The sequence below is a fragment of the Lasioglossum baleicum genome, chromosome 3 (assembly GCF_051020765.1).
Source record: "Lasioglossum baleicum chromosome 3, iyLasBale1, whole genome shotgun sequence".
Classification (NCBI taxonomy): Eukaryota; Metazoa; Arthropoda; class Insecta; order Hymenoptera; family Halictidae; genus Lasioglossum; species Lasioglossum baleicum.
In genome coordinates, this window is record NC_134931.1 from 17454532 (window position 1) to 17468927 (window position 14396).

General features: G+C 43.6%; 1 protein-coding gene across 7 annotated transcripts in view; it reads left to right on the forward strand.

Moving 5' to 3' along the window:
• LOC143207374 (trehalase) overlaps positions 1–14396 on the forward strand; it is a 60936-nt gene that overhangs the window by 13865 nt on the left and 32675 nt on the right. Inside the window, exon 1 of one of the 7 annotated variants that reach the window (XM_076420773.1) lies at positions 9149–11035. The exons of the other annotated variants lie outside the window; for them this stretch is intronic. The gene's annotated coding sequence lies outside the window, so the exon portion shown is untranslated. Of the gene's footprint in view, positions 1–9148; positions 11036–14396 lie in introns of those variants that run through there. 7 annotated transcript variants of the gene reach the window in all.

Consider the following 14396-nt stretch of genomic DNA (forward strand, 5'->3'; position numbering starts at 1 on the left):
AATGATCTGCTGTCTATAATTATAACAATAGATATAAGTATACATTAATCACTATCTTTACATTTAGTTTTTTTATTGCGATTTTAATTTTCATTATCTAACTTGGACATCTTTAAACGAATTAATAATAAGGTGGACTGGGGTAAGTCCGCCCCAGTTTTTGCAAAGTTGGACTTTAAACTGATACATTATCAGTCTGGTATGTAAAAACTTAACGTTCTTGGTATCAAACTCTTGCCACAGTTATTATTGATGAATCAGTATTATGTAGGATTCTAATTTTGCTTGAATATTTATCAGTTTGATAGGATATTGTACAAAGTGTCTGTCAAAAATGCTTTCGAACCTTGTTTCAAATGCTACGGGGCAAGAAAAGAATGCTTATCAAGCCTGCTACAAAATGATTTTTATTGCATTAAATATATTGTTTAGTTTTATAGTTACCCATACAGTACGGAGACTTACTCCACCGTGATAGTACGCACTTGCCCCGTGTAGTAATATTTGCGGGGCAAGTGCATCCTAGTGTTTTTCTCAGTAAATTTTAAAAAATACAATAAAAACGGTTTATTTAATGTAAACCTACATCAATATTTGATGTAGAATATATTAATGAATATATTAATAACTTGTAAATTTTTTGTAAACTATTGCACGTTGAGGGTAACCTCAAAGTTGTACATGTACCTCGCACGTGACTGTTTGGCATTGGTTGATATAAGCGAGGGAAAACACCTTTATTCTTGGCCGACATCTATGTCGAATAGTTCATACTAACTTATACTACATTAATAAATACAAGCTAGAGAAATTTTGTTTATATTACAATAAAAATAACCAATTAACGGACTTGCCCCGTAGACGGACTTACCCCACTCCACCTTATATCAGTTATAAATTGAATTTTTTTCAAATTCCAATGCGTCGATCGACCCGTAGAAGTCGCCTTGCCTAAAACGATCGACAGAGATCGGCTACCCTGACTCCTATAGCAAGAGGATATTAGCACCGATATAGGACTGAAAAAATAATGGTCCGATAACCGATATGAAAGACCGTAATCGAAACCGATATCAAGCAAAATTTCGGTCCTTCATTATTTAGAGTACCGGTCCTTCATAACTGTTTCAATCAATCCCTGGCACGAACGGAAACGTTACTGGCGTTTAAACGTTTAAACGGCGACGCAAGGATCTCGCGAGCAATAAACGATATGTCCGTCATCCGGATCATTCGTCATTGCGGAAGGTCGAACGATATCGGAGTCGAGTGTCGCAGCATGATGACGATTAGAATCACGGATGACGGTGGCCAGAGAAAATCTCGAGCGATTTTCTTGGGGGGGCTCGCCGCTCTACGCTATCCGATTGGTTCGCTCTCGATCAGCTGACGTCAGTCCGGTCAATGAAATAATCGGCGGCTTGTGCAATTGCGCTTTATTGTTTTGTTCCTTCCTCGGTACGGCGAATCGGAACATGGCGTACATCAGAAGAATCATCTCCGATTAAACTTTATTATTATCGGTGAACGAGTAGTAATTGCGGAAAGATTTTTCTGAATCGTATTGCCGAACGCTGCGACGACGCGCTGTATCTCGAATCGTGACACGCAGAAACTCGTTTGTTTTTCCCGCGTGATCGACTGCACACGAGTGAATATAAATACTGCGAACGTCGACAGTTCGAAAGAATTCCTCGGGGCGGTTTCATTTCGAGGAAAAATGAAGGTCGCGTTTGCATTCGTTTCGAAATAGAACGGTGAAATGATCGATTGAAATTTTCGTTGGTCGTTCACACTGTCTCTCGTCGATTTTCAAAGAAACGTCCAGTCCACGGCAGACGAGAAGCTATTGCGTCAGACTGAGACGCGCCAAGTTGCTTTTTAGTCGTATACGTTCGATACGGACCCTGCTCGAAGTCCGCTCCGAGTTCATTTTACCTGGAAATGGTTTCCAAGATACGTGCGATCTATTTTTATATATTAGCTCGTTATCCGGCTACCCGGCGAACACGTTTTTTCCCCATCTCCCCGTTACCGATAGCAGATCTCTGTATTATCGATGATTGTAAATTACAACCGCTCTTCCTTATCGACCGGTGTTTCCTCGATACGTCTTGTCGCGACGCTTCGCCAAAAGATGGCGATACGGGCTTTCGCAATTTGGCGAGGATCCGCGAGGCGACAAAAGCGCCGCCTACTGCAATATATATATATAGACAAGCGATTATACAGGGTGAACCACGAATCGTGATCAGCAGAAAATGTATTTTTTTGGTATGTTTTTGATGCTTACCGAATTCGTCTTGAAATCCTCTAACAGATAGGCGTGCCAAAAATGATAGGACTGTTTTCAAAAAACTGAAGGTGTGACCTCGAAATATCATGAAAAGGAAAGTGTTGACAAAAAATTTGCTATAATCACGTGAAAGCTCTCTTTCGCGAAATAAATATTTGCATACGTTATCTTTGCATTTAAATTTAACCGTACTACAAACAATACAAAAATCGTACCACAACAATACAAAGAATATCATGCAACGTTAATAAATAAATGCATGTGCTCAACGATCATGCCTTTTCTGTCTGAAGCTTGGGAAATTCTGCGATTACGTAAACAAATTATATGGCAGGAATTCTGCTAGTTCCGGTCCGACGGAAGACCCGATCATCGAAAACATCGTTGCATTCCTTTTCCAACAATGTTTAGCATCCGTCTAGATCGTTTTTCCGGAAGATCCTTACTAAATTTCAGCGATACCATTGTCTCCGTTTTGAAATGCTAATAATTACTTCGATTCGCCTCCGTTGTTCGGGGCGAGTTCGCGAGTTGCAAAATCGGTTCGAGACTTCTCGGACGGCGAGCGATTGTGTTAGCGTCGACCGAACTTGCACAATTTCGGTGTTTCCGTTCACCTCGATCGCTAGGAAATATCTGACGGGAAAACGGCGGAAGGTCGAGTCGCGTGTGTCCAGGTTCTATCATCGACCCGATGTATCGGTTAGGTCAGGGGTCGGCAAACTTCTTTTGAAAAGGGCCAGAACGTAAAATTTTTAGGCTAGGGGGTCGGGTGGCAAGCTCGAAGATATTTAGGTAATTCTACTCATAGAGCAACGACAAAAAAAAAACCGGTTCAAAATGTTTTTTATTTTACGTAATTTTATTTATTTTTTTCGTGTTCATTAACCTCACGGGCCTGATTAAAAAAAAAAACAGGCGGCGAGCCGGATTTGGCCCGCGGGCCGTAGTTTGCCGACCCCTGGGTTAGGTAATCGAACTGGTATTAGTCGCGTGAATCCGCGGAAGGTCAATCGTTGAACCGGACTCTCGACGGAGAAGATCGTGCGTTCTTATCAGAGTACCGGTCGCAGGTGTACCTTGGATACGCGTCTCGAATCGCGTAATCGACCAAGTTATCCGCGTACTCGCGTTAAATCGACGCCTATTTGCTCGTCCGCGATTCCCTCTTGATTCGATCCGCTCGGAAGCCGAACCGATCGACTCCGCTTTCTCGAAATTATTCGAAGAAAATCTTATATATACAGGGTGTCCCAAAATTCCTTCAACAGCCGGAAATGGAAGGTTCCTGAGATCATTTGAGGCAACATTTTCCTTTGCAAAAATGTTATCCGCGGCTTTGTTTAGGAGTTATTAACGAAAAACCACGGACCAATCAGAGCGCGACTTATACGCGACTTGGCACAGTCGGCCCGGCGCGTCTAAGTCGCGCTCTGATTGGTCCGTGTTTTTCGTTAATAACTCCTAAACAAAGCCGCGGATAACATTATTGCAAAGGAAAATGTTGCTTCAAATGATCTCAGGAACCTCCTATTTCCGGCTGTTGAAGGAATTTTGGGACACCCTGTATACCGAACGTGCTCTAATAAATTTTGATGTTACTGCTGCGAGATGGCATAACTATTTCTCCTTGGTTCTCTTCGGATCGACGAGCCATCGACGGATGGATCCATGAGCCTATTCGAACCGCGAGAAAAAAAAAACCACTCGTTCTGCTCGTTGAATAAGAAACCAGTCACCCAATTGTCTTCCATCGGGTTTCCCATGCAAAGTAGCGCGCACGTGCGCAGCTGCGACGCTCCGCGAAAAAAGAAACGCGTTCCTGGATTATCTAATAGCAGGCTCGTTACGCGACCAACAATTAATTCGCCGATGCATACAATTAAGAGACTCGTTGCCACACGCCGCGATGCATATGCCGTTCCGTTTTGTCGTCTGTGTGGATCCTCTTTTAGAAACAGAGAATGAATACCAATATAGTCCCTGCTTTATTTATAGATATCGTCGATAACTGCCAAGAAGCTTCAGCAACGTGGTTTCCTTTCTGTTGTACGATAGTGAAATCATTTTCTCTCCGATTCGATGTGGCTCGTTTCAGTATACGAGGTGTGTTTGACGCCATTCTTTTTCTTGTGTGTTGGAAAACATGTCTGAAAAGTGTCTGTACATTGGTTGGTCGTATTCGATGTTTAGAGTATTGTTAGCTTTCGAGAAGCTAACAATCAGCGATTGTACGATAACGCACCTGCTCACACTTTATTACCTGTTCGTGATTTTTCGGCCGAAACCAACACTGCAATGGTGCCCCAAGCCTCCATGTTCAACAGACATGGCCTCGTATGACCTTTTTTGTTCCAAAAAAATAAAGAGAACCTTAAAGGATCGTCGTTTGTCAAGCATAAATCGTGTTCCAGAAGTGTTCCGGAGATTGGAATATCTAATGGAGTCTATTTTAAAGGGGTTACCCTGAGTTGTGGTCGACAACTCATTTCACCGACACTGTTTTCATTGACGATTGGATCAACAGTAACTTTCGTCGACACTATGTTTTCATCTACACGGTTTGGCCGACACTAACACGGTCAAATCGCCAATGAAAACAGTGTCGGTGAAATGAGTTGTCGACCAACCCAGGGTAACCCATTTTAAAGGGGACAACATTCGTGTACACTCACCGAAATTTCTATAAGTCACTGTGTTTTGTAATGAATTCTTATGATTATACCATACCAATGACAAATTTGTATTTGGTAGCATTCGGGATTACATAAAGAAAGCATACACATCCATTTCGAAACATAAGTGTAACATTTATTGATAAAAGAAAACAAAAATATAATTTTACACAGAACAAACTGCGGAATTTCCATAATGTCATTTTCGTTTTATACGGATAAACTTGAAATGAACAATTGTTTTTTTGTCATATCTATTTTAATATTTAGTGTAACCTCCATTTTTGAAAATTATATTTCGCATTTTCTCCACACAAATGGCCCAGAAGAATTTAAAAGTTGTTGCATACGGCTTGTTGTTACTGGGAGCTGCAATTCAGCTCGAAATTGTGCTGCATTTTTCCTTTCCTTAGCCGCAGACCTAATTAATAATTAGACTGCGGATTTTATGCATTTATGACAAAAATGCGTACGTACAATTTAAAACAGTGGAGATATTAAAAAGATTTAAGGCCACCAGTGTATCAGTTTCACCTTAATAAGATCATTAAAAGAAGAATGAGATTTTTATTCGACTCCTGTATCTTACAATCAATGCAAACATATTTTCATCACATCTGCGGAATGGCCGCCGTACTCACCGTATCTCAACTCCATGAACTCCGTTTGGTCGATTTTGGAGGCCAGGGTCTGTGCTCAGCCCCATAAAAGTTTCGAGTTGCTGAAAAAATCTCTGCGCCGAGTTGTGGGACCGAATGACGTCAGAAGTGCTGCGGCCCATAGCCGAAAATTTCAAAACACGTTTCAGCCTCTGAATCGGCTCAAAGGGTGGCCACTTCGAAACTTCTTAGATATATGAATACTAAAGGTCTATACGTTACGGTTGTTATCATTTGGTTTTTCAAAATTCGTCGATTTGACAGAATTATAATAAGAAATGTTTAACTCCGTTATTTCTTGTCAGCCTGTATGTATATATACGGGAGAATACGTATGAGAGGGTCGACGACGACGAAGCCAGAAATCATAGAGAACGCGACGACCTCGATCGCGGAAGAACAGAAGAGGCGACGCAGAATTCGGTTTCCGGTTTCGGACTAAGCGATTGGAGCCACGAGGCTTGGGTATCAAACGGTCGTCAGAAGGAACAACACGGTGTCGTGTTCTCTGAATAACACGGTCCCCCTGCACCGACCCATTTCCGACTAAAAATAGCCAATAGGATGATTGTGGCCGAAGCAACTGGTCCATTCGGGCCTGTGTAGCGTCGAGATTAGACGGTGAGGAGGTGTCTTGCGCGCAATTGGGGTTGATGAATCTTGCTCGACCTCCGTTCTCGTTCCTCGCGCCATTTAAATCGAACCCTGCACTGCTCTGTTCGGCTCTCTACTCTGCTCCGCTCTGCTCTCCGCTCTGCAATCTTCGGCTCGTGGAAGTATGCACACGCGTGTTCCCACCTCGAATCGGCAATCCCCTATACGCACGTACGCACGCACGATCCAGATCGACGCGTTCTCCGTTTATCGTCGGCTCGCACGTTTTACACGTAACGCTGAATTCGCCACGCAATAATTGGCGCGTTAATCGACGCATCAACGCGTGCCGATTGCACGCGCCTACGTAATTTGTTGACCGCGGCACGCGGCATTCCTCGAGGAAAACCATGGTCTCCTCGACCTTCCTGCGTGCACCGATTACGCCGAAGTATCCTCGGCTGCTCAATAATGTGGCTGATACGCTATCAACGTCACTCGGCATCTGCCACAGTTACGCGTCGGCCTTCGATTCGTCTCTTTTCGGTAAAAACACAGCTTACGCGTAGATATCTAATCGAGAGAACCTACGAAGGTTTTTACATTTCCACACTTTTTTGATCTCGAAAGTTTCGAGAGTTTTGCTCGGAGCGAATGCGTAACCTCGAGCCAGAGAATGTGTTCGCCATTTTCGAGCCAGTCCGATCTCCGCAGGCTTTAAAACATATTGTTTTATTCCGGTCGAAGCGTTATTTGAAAGATTTTAGCTACCGCGCGGCATTGCTCGAACGATTTCGCGTGCAACTGTACACACATGGATCCGCGAAACTGCCGCGATCAGTTGGGTACGCGTTCATTTTTTTTTTCTTATCATCCGTGACGATCGAAAAACGAAACTGGTTCGAACGCAGACATTGTACAGCGCTATTGTTTTTTTTTTTCGTCAGGGACCTTGGAGCAGATACGTTTTCGTGCTGGCAGTTTCAGCGGACCGTGACGCGCGCGTCCTACTTCTCGTTAGACGAAAATTCGAAACGCGACACGGGGTTGGAGGAGATTGCTCCTCGGTGTTCAAAGTCAAACGGATGAGATTTGCTCGCGTGGGCGAGTGGGTGGCCGCCCCCGTCGAACTTTCGCCGAATCGTGACGCGCTATCGTTGATCGTTGTGACGCGATCTCCCGTTTTCCCTGTCGTGGAAAGCGGACGTTTGACGTACGGTTCAGATACTTCGGGTTCATTCAGATCCTTGTTTTGAGTGGTGACCCAGAGTCGCCACTAAAAAGTGCTGTAGTATTATCCAAAATATTGTTCACATTATTACACATACGTTGGTGTCTAATCAATATTATTAAACATTTAAGTATTGTATGAGGTATTATATCAATTTCATATCTATCACAAGAAGAAAATTATATTGTATTATTGTATGCTTATGTATTCTCCAATGGCTTCTTGTTTCGGTTGAAAAGAAACGAATGATATCCATATTTAATTCAATAATAACACTGTCCAACAGCCAAAAAGTATTTCGATTCCCACTATGCGATTCTTATAGAGTTTTCCGCGCTGATTCCGAATCTGTTCTTCATTTTTTCCCTATACATCCAGTTTCTGAGAAAATGGAGTTTAAAAAAAAAGACATATTTTTCAACTTTAAACAAATATTGTGATGTTATCATAAAAGATATTCAATTGTTCTTTACAGCAAAAGATTCTGTAGACTTTCCCGAATACAGTGATATCCAATATGAATACATTATGATTGTTTAAACATGTTTAAACAATGATTAAAGACGGAGAGGCACCACTTTTTCACCAATTTTTGCGGATATTTTCGAATTTATCTCAAAAAAATAAGGGTCCAGCGAAATATTAAACTATACCACGCGAAAGAGCAAACGGAAAAATAGAGTTGAAAAATATGTCTTTTTTTAAACTCCATTTTCTCAAAAACTGGACGTATAAGAAAAAAATGAAAAACAGATTCGAAATCAGCGCGGAAAACTCTATAAGAATCGCATAGTGGGAATCGAAATACTTTTAAAAAGTTGAAATTTGTTGGACAGTGATAATTAATGAACATATTATTCTGTTCGAAATTTTCGTCGCGAGTCTGGCTCGATGTTAGTGTAAGTGATCGAACAATGCCTGGAGAGAGAAGAAATATTAAAAAAAAAAAAAACAGAGGAGCCAGCGAACAGGTTGCCAGAACCGTCGGTCATCGTCGCGACGATTGCGTCGCGCTAAATCATGTCCGATTATATTTGATCTCGGCTCAAAGTTCGCTCGCGGGTGGACATTGCGTCACGGATTCTGCAAATAGATAACGACGATGATGTCGTACGCGATGACTTATTTATGATCGAGTGTTCCCCGGTGACGTTACCCGTCGTTACTGTTGCACCGATTGCTTCCTCGGTTTGTACCCATGGGGCTTTTTCGACATGCGAAGGTTTTTCGTTCTCGAGCTCCTCTCGCTTCCGTTTCCTCGTTCGCGTAACCATACGAACATGAGATGCTCGTTAGGCGTGTTAACTTCAGTAAGAAATGCCACTTCTTTTTCCTTGGCGGCTATTCAAGGTGCGAGTAGCGGCGCGAGCGATTCGTTCGGCTGGTTGGTCGATACTATCCGCTACCGACTCGTTAGCGAATCATACGATCCTCTCCCGCGGAATAAATGAGAAGCTGTGTGCGATCCAGAGTTGGGCAAAATGTAATTTCAATTACAATTACAATTACTTGCCAATTACTGTAATTTGGAATTGCAGAAATACAATTACATGTAATTGTAATTGGTAATTGCAATTACTTGACGAATCACTGTAATTGTAATTGTGGTCCGCAATTACAATTACTGATCGAGCGAGAGTAATTGCAATTCCAATTACAATTACATGTAATTGTAATTGTTAGTAGCAATTCCTGCAATTCCTTTCCAAACAGACGACGCTCGCGCGTCGCGCGTGAACATTCACACACCGTTAGACCATGTATATGTACGCGAGGATTGCAAGGGTCCGGGATTCAACTTCTGATTTCTCGATAATGCAAGGACGGGGTTTTTTAGTAGTCAAAATCGCTCGATGAAAGATCAATCTATGCCATTGTTTGCCTCAAAAGTCCTTCTTTTACGTTTCCGAGCAATGGTTTTGCAATATTCGGCTGCATGTTTGCCCGTCGGAGAGGCTACTACGTCGGCGTGACTGCAGCGTCATCTAACGGGCAACATGCGACGGGCAACATGCAGCCAAATATTGAAAAACGATGCGCGAGCGTCGTCTATTTGGAAAGGAATTGCAGCTACCAGCTACAATTACATGTAATTGTAATTGAAGATGTAATTAATTACTCATGTAATTAATTCCTGCCCAACTCTGGTGCGATCAAACTGGAATAGATTGTGTCATTATTTTCAACGAGGATTGCAAACGCCGCAGGTAGTACCGCATTGTAAACGTATTTAAGCAAACACCAATCTGGAATAAACTGTACTTTTTCCTCGTTGTCGATGCTTTTGGTGGAGCGAGGATAAAGCGGAATCTGTTGACACAACTGCTGTTGCATAATTTTCTGCGGTACGGACGCACGAAGTTCTGCAGCTCAGCCATAACGGGCAACGAGTTTATCGTAGGTGGGTAGATATTTAGGTTTCCCCAGAGATATATCCCTCTTGAGATACATCGAGGTTCGAAAATCGATTCGCCGAACAGGTTCGATTCCGAAGAAAATTCAGACAAAACCCATCCTTCGTCCTTGGTGCCACCTACCAGCCAACCTACTTGCACTCTGAATCCTTTCTCTGCTCGAAGCGCGTGCACACGGAACTGTCTTCTTTCGTAGAACATACAGAATCGCGAACGAAATGATTGAAATACAGAAAATCATTTTGTTCTTTTCTAATTGTCAACCTCTTGTACGCGTACAACAAACTTACGTGTTTCGTAAGAAATCATTAAAAAGGCGTAGGAGGATAGTCGACTTCTGTGAACAAGTGATAAAACTTTTGCGTCAGACCTTAGATAAACGAAAATCTCGGTTCCGATCGGTCGATGGAATCAGAGGTATGTACCTGTCGCCTGAGATTAGAATACGAGTTCCACGAATCTCGTCGTGTGTCATGTGTGATGCGGAGACCAACGCGACGCGACGCTCCTGCGGGTCTCGAGCCAATGGCGAGTCTCGTGGTCGGGGGCTCGACTCGGTTTGTTCTTCGCTCGCGGATAATCGCGCTCATAAAGCGACCGCGTGCCTTCCCGACCAACTTAGTAGCAACCTGTAACTCTCGGCGTGCATCGCGCGCAACGGCCACTTTATCCACGCACCGACCAATCGACCACCAAAATTATCCCCGCCTGTTCCTCCGCCATTCGTTTCGAACGAAATTTTCCAGGTTTTTCCCCAGTTTCCCTCGTTTCTGACGAAGATCGGTTTCGCTTCCACGCTTCCTCGCATCCTCCCTCTTGTTCCCACCTATCCTTTCGTTCTCCCTCTCTATCAGTTTCTGTTTCTCGGCCGGTCGCTTGCTCTCTCGTTATCTCGCTGTCTCGCTCTCGGTGAAATACGCTCGACTCGCCTTGACGATCGCTAGTCGAGGAGTCGATTCGCTGGAGGGATCACGCTGCGACACCGTGCACCGTGCGCGCACCAGGACGGACGTCGGAGCGCGTCGCACTTCGATCTCGATCCAGGATCGAAGCGGCGCTCGATATCTGGCTAGCCCATCGTCCTCGAGATCTCGGGTCTCGCGATCTCGGCGCGTGCCTCTCGACGCCAACCTTCCAGGTGGGATAGAAGGTTGACTCGTCGCGTCGTAAGTACTGAACACTCGCGGAAACACACGCCAATCGATCTCGCGCAGACGCCGATACTATTTTCTTGACGGTCGAACCGATTCCGGGTAAGACCATTAGCTTAAAACCCTCGGACCCAACACTAAAATTCATTACAGAAGTTCCCTTTTTCGAGGATAGCTAGGGAAAATTACAAAGATCCACGGTTAAAACTTGTCGCGTCGTAAGTATGTAATGAACACTCGCGGAAACACACGCCAATCAATCTCGCAGACGCCGATAATTCTTTTCTTGGTCGATCAAACTTATTCTGGCTAAGCCCATTAGCTTCACGCTTCAACCTCTCGGACCCAACTCTAAAGTTGATTACAGAAGTTCCCTTTTTCGAGGATAGCTAGGGAAAATTACAAAGATCCACGGTTAAAACTTGTCGCGTCGTAAGTATGTACTGAACACTCGCGGAAACACACGCCAATCAATCTCGCAGACGCCGATAATTCTTTTCTTGGTCGATCAAACTTATTCTGGCTAAGACCATTAGCTTCACGCTTCAACCCCCCGGACCCAACTCTAAAATTCATTACAGAAGTTCCCTTTTTCGAGGATAGCTAGGGAAAATTACAAAGATCCACGGTTAAAACTCGTTGCGGCGTAAGTATGTACTGAACACTCGCGAAAACTCACGCCAATCGATCTCGCAGACGCCGATAATTCTTTTCTTGGTCGATCAAACTTATTCTGGCTAAGACCATTAGCTTCACGCTTCAACCTCTCGGACCCAACTCTAAAGTTGATTACAGAAGTTCCCTTTTTCGAGGATAGCTAGGGAAAATTACAAAGATCCACGGTTAAAACTTGTCACGTCGTAAGTAATGAACACACTCGCGGAAACTCACGCCAATCATTCTCGCAGACGCAGACGCCGATAATTCTTTTCTTGGTCGACCAAACTGATTCCCGGTAAGACCATTAGCTTCACGCTTCAACCCCACGGATCCGACACTGAGAAGTATTTCCAAATTGATTACAGAAGTTCGCTTCTTCGAGGATAGCTAGGAAAAATTACAAAGATCCACGATTAAAACTTGTTGCTTCGTAAGTACTGAACACTCGCGGAAACTCCGCCAATCGATCTCGCAGACGTCGATACTCTTTTCTTGACGGACAAACCGTTTCCGGCTAAGACCATTAGCTGCAAGCTTCAACCCCTTGGACCCGACTCAGAGAAGTATTTCAAAATTGATTACAGAAGTTCAGATTATCATTCTTTTTCGAAGATGGCTAAGGAAAATTATACAATGCAAACATCCACGGTTAGGAGCTCGCCAATCAGTTTTCCAGTAGCCTAATCGTTTATAGAATTCCACTCGATTCTAGAACCGGATGGACGAAGACAGTGCAAAGGTGTCGCGTTGCAAAGCGACGATCCTTTCGCCCCGAAAATGTATAGTCTTACTTAGGCTATCGCGTGTCGGAGTCTTGGAATGCGCGCGCGCGCGCGCGTCGATCGGAAGATCTCGCAGTGTCTGAAAGCGATACAGCGAACTCCTCGCTGCACGCACGAGCAGAGTGGAACTCGAGATTCTTGTCTCGATCCAGGAACACGGTGACACTCTCGTCTACTACTTTTCGTTCCTCTCCGACCGCGAGTATCTTTTTCCTATTCGCGAAAGACTTGTCCACGCACGGCAGAATCTTCCAGTGTAATTTTCTGTTGACGATCGTCCTCGCGGCGTTATCTATCGCGAGCAAACACACGACAGTTTATTGCCCCGAATCACCGAAAAATCTCGCGGAACGATACAGTCTCGAGAAAGTTTCCTCTCTTCGAGTGGCACGAGTGATCTCCGTTCCTGCTTTATTGCGTTAACTGTGTCTAGCCCGTATTCAAGAGAAGCAAAGTTTACGCGATTAATTGTAACTTTCCAGTTTCGGCGTGATTACTTAAATTGCACTGACTTGCAGTTTCGGTTTGTTGTCGTTACGACCGAAAGTCGCGGAAACGAGGGTCGTCATCTGGGAAGGTGAACAAGCGCGGCACACGTGTCCTCCGCGTGGTTGTGCACGCTGCTGAATCGCTTAACGCCGGAAGTGGCCAGCGTACCGACTGTAATTTGATGTTTCTTCGCGAGACGAAGCGAATTAGCGACGATAGAAGTTCGCTCCTTTATCTATCCAGCAAACAATCGCGGGAGATCGCGGTGATTTTTCTATCTACGAATGGGGTCGCCGGAGGATCCTCCGCTTTCGAGAAATGAACGGGCGAGCCTGGTAGCAGCTGCGATCGTTCGCCGGATTAACGGGCCGAGACGCCAAGCTGCCATCAATCTCCGGCCGTTCGTCTCTCAGGGTCGCAACGCCGCACAGTGGGGAAAAGTGACTTACCTCGCTTCAAAAAGGAATAACTTTCGATAGAAATGAGGTAGAGCGATGAATTTTTTTTTAAATTAAAGCTGAAACTTTGCAGAATATGGGAAAAATAGGGAGATTACGGTACGAACGGTTTTTAACCTTGAGAAAGTTCGTCAAACTTTCACAATTTCCAGAAAATGTGGTTTCTGCGTTACCACGGGCAGAAAAAAATTTTCCTAATTTTTGCTATATATCATTTCCCGTAGATTTTTTCACGCCGATTTCAAATCTGGTCTCAAAATTTGTCTACGAACTCTGGTTTTTTCAAGAAATCGATTTTTGTGATAAGAAATTAATGAAATCATGTTTTCGTTGAAATGATTTCAACAAAAGTTGTATGGTTTCGAGGGGGCCATAAAATGGCGTTATTGATTTGACCTTGGATAGTCCTTTTAAAATCACGCGAAGGTCATCTTCAATTTCTTAAATAGAAAACCCCATTTTTTATTGCATATTCTTGTAGCTTGTTGTCAGAGCTTTCCAAAACGCTTAATAAAATATTTTTTTCTTAAATACTTTTCAAGTTATAATAGTGCAAATATTCCACTATCGCCTCGCTTTTTCAGGGGTTCTCGATAATCTGAGAAAAAAATGTTTCGAACAAAAGAGGAACAGTATTCAGTCGTCTACAAATTTCAATATAGAAAAGTTAAAAAAATTTTTTTTTTTTTCAAAAAATTGAGGTAAATTTGATTTTTCAAAAACTAAAATGTAGCTGATCTTAAGGCGAATCCAACGATATATAATATTATAACCTTGAGCCTATAAATAACGCTACAATAGTTTTTTCCACTTTTTCAGGCGAAATACCCCACTGTGCGCCGTTTCCCTCCGGAAGGAAATTTCCCTCGTTGCTCGGTTGCACACCGGGCACCGCGTTTCGGGGCGTGTCTCGTGGAAAATCGCATTTCCGCTATCGATCGATCGCGACTTTGCATCGCGTTCTCGATTACCTGCTCCGTCCCGTTC